Source organism: Rhinopithecus roxellana, chromosome 6 (assembly GCF_007565055.1).
Source record: "Rhinopithecus roxellana isolate Shanxi Qingling chromosome 6, ASM756505v1, whole genome shotgun sequence".
In the NCBI taxonomy this organism is placed as follows: domain Eukaryota; kingdom Metazoa; phylum Chordata; class Mammalia; order Primates; family Cercopithecidae; genus Rhinopithecus; species Rhinopithecus roxellana.
The window spans coordinates 813,878-821,300 of NC_044554.1; positions in this window are offsets into that span (position 1 = coordinate 813,878).

Consider the following 7,423-nt stretch of genomic DNA (forward strand, 5'->3'; position numbering starts at 1 on the left):
CAACATCTCTCTTCAGTTCCAAGAATAAAACAGATACTGGCCATAAAAAGAGCAGAGGACAGCAGGAATAAAATTACCTCAGGTACTGAGGTTACAAGCACTGCTGGCCACCAGTTGCTCACCTTTCTTCAAGAGATTAGACAGTGAACAAAGAATGATGAGGTCACAGGAGAAGAAAACTCTATGTCTTTAGATCTGTACATAGTATAGACCTCCAATGTTTAGAAACAGAGAAAATAGAAAAAGGCAAACTCATTTTGCTGTTTGGCCTTGGCCCTAATGGTCAGGCTGTGGTTTTTCTGTTTTCTCCTGTTGTATGTGGTGCTGTGTGAGTATAACCACCAATCACATGTATATATGTCCACATGTATTTCTGCATTTTTCAACATTATTTTACAAGACATTCAACTTTAAATCAGGGGAAAAGCTTAATACTTTTAGGGTAACTAAATTAGAAGGTAACTAGTAATCAGTCTGTCATTAAGGCCTGCCATCTTATCTGCACTGGGTGCATGTATTAGTTAGCTGTTACAGTATAACAAACCATCCAAAACTTATTAGCATCATAATTGAGATGGTCAGGCTTTTAGACTGGGCTCAGTGGGACCATTCTTCTAGTCTCAGCTGAGCTCCTTCAGACATGTATTATCAGCTGCTTGTTGACTAAGCACCTGTGCTTCTGGGAGTGAGCTTCTGCTTCTGGGGCTGTCAACAGAGGCAACTTGCTTCTCCTCCCCATGGTATCTTGTCTGACTTACATGGGCTTTTTTTCATGGAAATGGCAGCATTCTGAAAGAAAAACAGAAGCATTCAAGAACTTTTGAGCCTACCCCTCAAACTAGCACACTGTCATGTTCACAGGTTTCCACTGCCCCGAGCAAATAAGGCCAGCCAGATCCAGGGACTGGAAAACAGATTCTGGGTCTCAATGGGAACAGCTGTAAAAGCACCTGGCAATGGGCATGGATACAGGAGGAATAAAAAATTGCTACCATTTTTGCAATCAGCATCATTCTGCCTTTTTGTGCATATGTAGTTTATAGAACTGTTCCACATCAAAAAATTGTCCAAAGACCCACAGTGGCTGGGCTGGGACTCAGGATCAACTCTGTGTGACCCTTGAAATCCTGGAGAGAAACACTTCTAAAACAGAAGTCAGATTTCTTTTAGATTTGTGCCCATATAGTACTGCTTATTATTAGAATAATCTTAAAATGGCTGGGCATTGTGGTTCACGCTTGTAATCCCGGCACTTTCGGAGGCCGAGGCAGGTGGAACACAAGGTCAGGAGTTCAAGACCAGCCTCACCAACATGGTGAAACCCTGTCTCTACCGAAAATACAAAAAAATTTAGCTGGGCGTGGTGGTGGGTATCTGTAGTCCCAGCTAGTTGGGAGGCTGAGGCAGGAGAACCTCTTGAGCCTGGGAGGCAGAGGTTGCAGTGAGCTGAGATCACGCCACTGCACTCCAGCCTGGGTGACATAATGAGACTCCATCTCAAAATAAATAAATAAATAAATAAATAAATAAATAAATAATCTTAAGGAATTGCAGAAACACATGGTGGTTCACACCTGTAATCCTAGCACTTTGGCAGTCTGAGATGGGAGAATCACTTGCACTCAGGAGCTCAAGTGCAGCCTGGGCAACAGAATAAGATCCTGTCTCCACAACTTTTTTTTTTTTTTAATTAGCCAGGCATGATGAGGCATGCCTGTAGTCCCAGCTCCTCAGATAGCAGAGGTAGGAGTATTACTTGAGCCTAGAAGGTCAAGGCTGCAGTAATCCATGATTGGTTACACCACTGCACTCTAGCCTGGGTTATAGAGTCAGACCCTGTCTCAAAAAAAAACCAAGAAGAAAAAGAAGAAAGAAATTGCAGGAGCATTTGAAAAGGATATAGAATAATTTGGAAAAAATAGCTGAAGGATGGGTTGAGAAAATCAAAGCCAAACCACACATTACTTATTTTTTATCATAGAAAAAAATTGAAAATTAAAAAAAAAACTCTAGAGAAATTAAATGTTACAGAGTTTAATTGAACAAAGAATGATTCACAAATCAGGCAGCCTGTGGAGCCAGAGTAGGCTCAGAGAAACTCCAGCACAGCTACATGGTAAAGAAAGACTAATGAACAGAAAAAGCAAAGTGACATACAGAAAATGAAAGTGAGGTACAGAAACAGCCAGATTTACAGTTTGGGATTTGCCTTATTTGAACATGGTTTGAAGATTTGATATTCTTTTATTGGGAAAATCACAGTGGTTAGTACAGGAATGGGTTACAGTTAGGTTTCAGTTTACTATGTACAGAAAGAATAAAACCTATTGACCAAAATTAAACATGAAAGGGGACAGCTTTGGGCTGCTTTTGGTTATCTTCTCAATTTTGAGAGATAAACCACAACTTTACACATTATATTCTGCCATCATCAAAAATATACTTATTTAGTCTCAAATCTCACTGTGAAATAGCAGAACTGTGAGTTTTGTAAAGTGGAAACGAGGACTTGAGGATATTAATTTTTTTAAGAATTACAGTAGGGGGACCTCCTTATGTTAAAATTTGCTTCTTACAGAATAAAAACAAAACCTGGCCAGTTTTAGCATCTACCTATTTTCTTAAATTTTTAGTTTGAGTATGTCATATTTAGCATGAGTGACTCCATTTTGGTTTGGTTTGGTTTGGTTTGGTCTGGTTGGACCTAGTGCATAAGCTCAGTCCAGAATGATAGCCTCCAATAATTTCTTTTAAAAATTCCCCCATTTTGGTTAAGTTTTCACATAGGTCAGAGTGTGACCAAAACGTTGGGCCTTAGTGCCTCTCTCAGTTTCCATTATTTTGGGTTTTTGTCCCTATCATATCATTCATAGGTTATGGTGTCCTCATGGTCACATATGTCTTTGAGTTTTCATCATTCCCATTAAAGAGAGGTCATTTGACATTCTAGAGATGACTGCATGCAAACATTTATAACTTTTGAGAGAATACAGTGCAGTAGGGAGACTACTATTTTGACTGTTGGGAGGATAACATCAAGAGTTTGAAGTATGCTTTTTAACCAGAGTCCCCATGAACAAACCAACTAAACTTAAATAGATCAAATAATCAGCTAAATAAGTGATCTACTCATTTCAACCAAGGAGTCTGTTTCTTTTTTTCTTTTTTCTTTTTTTTTTTGAAATGGAGTCTCGCCCTGTCGCCCAAGCTGGAGTGCAGTGGTAAGATCTTGGCTCACTGCAACCTCCGCCTCCCGGGTTCAAGTGATTCTCCTGCCTCAACCTCCCGAGTACCTGGTACTACAGGTGTGTGCCACCACGCCCGGCTATTTTTTTCTATTTTTAGTAGAAATGGAGTTTCACCATGTTAGCCAGGATGGTCTCAATCTCCTGACCTCGTGATCCACCCACCTTGGCCTCCCAAAGTGCTGGGATTACAGGTGTGAGCCACTGTGGCCAGCCCAGCCTGTTTCTTAAACCCCTATAATGAAATCTCTGTAATACCTGATATATTTCTCCATGTGCAACTACACGTCTTAGCAACTACACAATACTGTTCTGTTTATCCAGTAAGTAATCTAAAGAAATTCTATTATTTAGCACAACTTTAGTAAAAAATTTAAAGTCCATTGTGTAACCACAGCCTTTACAGTAGAATCTGCTCTTGAGACTATTATGAAGAATAAATGCCTGACTATTGCCTGATTTACTCTAAACCATGAAAGAAAAAGACCAAACAAATGATGCTTATTTAGAATAGCAATGGCCTCCTGGCAATGCTCTTTAACCTATTCTGAATAAATTATCTTTAACTTATGAAGTAGGTTAAAAGCAGTGGACCTATATTCTGCTTCTGATATTGTCAGGAAACAAACGTCTCATTAGAATTTTTCAACCACATTGGCCCTTCATCATTTATCTACCAAGGCATAAGTTTGTTCATATATAAGGTTGACTGCAAAATTCTCTACATATAAATGTATATCTCATGTGAGTGCACACAAGAGATCTTTTAAAATTTTTTGTTGTGTGTAGAGCCATAAGAAAAAAACTGTGAATGATGAGTGTCATGATAGCAGAGATATCTTGATTTTTTGGTCTTGTGTGAAAAGCTATCTACATCAAGGTTGCCATTTTCTAGTATCATTTTAGCTATGATTAGAATGTCAGCCTTCTTACATGAGAAAGCTTTTATACTACCAGAAAACATGCATTAAAAAAAAATTGAGCCTAGAGGTGGTGGCTCACGCCTGTAATCCCAGCACTTTGGGAGGCCGAGGCGGGCGGATCATGAGATCAGGAGTTTGAGATCAGCCTGGCCAATATGGTGAAATCCTGTTTCTACTAAAAATACAAAAATTAGCCAGGCATAATGGCGGACGCCTGTAGTCCCAGGTACTTGGGAGGCGGAGGCAAGAGAATCACTTGAACCTGGGAGGCGGAGGTTGCAGTGAGCCGAGATCGCGTCACTGCACTCTAACCTGGGTGACAGAGCAAGACTCTGTCTCAAAACAAACAAAAAACAAAAAACAAAAACCCAGGACAATTGAATACAAATTATGTATAAATGTTTAAATAACCCATCAGGTAGCAGAAATGTGCATAAAGTTTTGATTGTCTACTTAAAATTGGTCTTAAACTATTTAAGTAATTTAGGCACTACACACACACACACACATTTAATTTATATTTAGTTTGGATTATTTGATCTTTTCTGTGATGAGCAATAGAATGCAGAGCTTTTAATAATGGAAGCTTTAAGAACTCAGGAATGAATAAGTGGCTGCCTAGGCTCTCCAAGAGTCCACACTTAACATTAAATTTATGTCATCTTGACCGGGCGCAGTGGTTCACACCTGTAATCCCAGCACTTTGGGAGGCTGAGGTGGGCAGATCACGAAGTCAAGAGAGCGAGATCACCCTGGCCAACATGGTGAAACCCCATCTCTAGTAAAAATACAAAAATTAGCTGGGCATGGTGGCATGTGCCTGTAGTCCCAGCTACTAGGGAGACTGAGGCAGGAGAATCGCTTGAACCTGGGAGGCAGGGGTTGCAGTGACCTGAGATCATGCCACTGTACTCCAGCCTCACGACAAAGTGAGACTCCATGTCAAAAACAAACAAACAAAAAAAAATTATGTCATCTTACATACCAGGACTTTTTCTCCAATTTATGTGCCTAGCACTGATAACTGAGTGGTTCTTATAGGTAATTTTACTTGGACCACGGAGTTTATTTAAAGAGCACATCTAAAAAATTTCAGTACTTGCTGATTTAGCATTAAAATGTGGCAAAATATTTTCCTGATATTCAATTATGAACCTAAAATTATCAGAAACAGGACTCAACTTGTCTGGTCACTTTCCATCTTTTCATGAACCTCCTAAAGACACAATACTCTAGGATTTTGTGGGCTTTTGAGGTTTTTAGAAACTAAATAGGAATTAAACCATTAACTGAAAATTACTTAAATGATTATGAAAAAACAAAAAATTGATTATATCTGTTGCCTACAATATTTTTTCATAATAAACATAATTATGATTAATAGCATATAAACAGATATATATTAGATTTTTAGAAATTCTATAAAATTTTGAAATAAATATTAATAACATATTCATTAAAATATAAGTTGAAGGAGGTCAAACATCTTTTTTTTTTTTTTTTTTGAGATGGAGTCTTACCCTATCACCCAGGCTGGTGTGCAATGGTGTGATCTCGGCTCACTGCAACTTCTACCTTCTGGGTTCAAGTGATTCTCCTGGCTCAGCCTCCCAAGTAGCTGGGATTACAGGCATGTGCCACCATGTCCAGGTAATTTTTTGTATCTTTTTTTTTTTTTGAGACGGAGTCTCGCTCTGCCGCCCAGGCTGGAGTGCAGTGGCCGGATCTCAGCTCACTGCAAGCTCCGCCTCCCGGGTTTACGCCATTCTCCTGCCTCAGCCTCCCGAGTAGCTGGGACTACAGGCGCCCGCCTCGTCGCCCGGCTACTTTTTTTTTTGTATTTTTTAGTAGAGACGGGGTTTCACCGTATTAGCCAGGATGGTCTCGATCTCCTGACCTCGTGATCCGCCCGTCTCGGCCTCCCAAAGTGCTGGGATTACAGGCTTGAGCCACTGCGCCCTGCCCATTTTGTATTTTAATAAAAATGTTTTCTCAAATTTTCTGTTAACTAACAGATCTAAATATATTTAACTTTTCTATGTCATATAAAAATAAGATTCTAGTCAGGCATGGTAGCTCATGCTTGCAATCCCAGCACTTTAAAAAGCCAAGACACAAAAACTGTTTAGCCCAGGAATGTGAGACCAGCCTGAGCAACATGGCAAAACCCTATGTTTACACATGATACAAAAATGATGTGGGCATGGTGGCCTGCACCTGTAATACAAACTATTCAGGAGGCTGAGGAAGGAGAATTGACTAAGCCCGGAAGCCTGAGGCTGCAGCAAGCCGTAGTCAAGCCACTACATTCTATCCTGGGTGACAGGGAGATCCTTTCTGAAGAAAAAAAAATTGGCCAAAGCATATAAACTTAAACTTAGGGAGTTGTTTGTGTTTTTTGTTTTTATCATTATTATTTCAATAGAGGTGGTGTTTGGTTACACGAATAAGTTCTTTAGCGGTGATTTGTGAGATTTTGGTGCATCATCTCCCCAGCAGTGTACACTGTACCCAATGTGTAGTCTTTTACCCCTCACTGCCCCCCACCCTTTCCCCCAAGTTTTCAGAATCCATTATATTACATAATTCTTATGCCTTTGCATCCTCATAGTTTAGCCCCCACTAAAAAGTGACAACATAACGATGCTTGGTTTTCCATTCCTGAGTTACTTCACTTAGAATAATGATCTCCAACTTTCTCCAGATTGCTGTGAGTGCCATTATTTTGTTCCTTTTAATGGCTGGGTAGTATTCCATGGTGTGTATAAATATCCTATTTTCTTTATCCACTTGGTTGATGGGCATTTAGGCTGTTTCCATATTTTTACTATTGCAAATTGCGCTGTTATAAACATGTGTGTGCAAGTGTGTTTTTCATGTAATGACTTATTTTCCTCTGTGTAGATAACCAGTACTGAGATGGCTGGATCAAATGGTAGTTCAACTTTTAGTTCTTTAAGGAATCGCCATTCTGTTCTCTGTATTTATTGCACCAGTTAACATTCACATCAGCAGTGGAAAAGTGTTCTCTTTCATCACATCTATACCAACTTTGTTTTCTATTATATATAAATACATATATAATATACATAGCATATATATTGAGATGGAGTCTTGGTCTGTCACCCAGGCTGGAGTTCAGTGGCAAGATCTCAGCTCACTGCAACCTCTGCCTCCCAGATTCAAGCAGTTCTCCTGCCTCAGCCTCCCAAGTAGCTGGGACTACAAGTGCACACCACATCACCCGGCTAATTT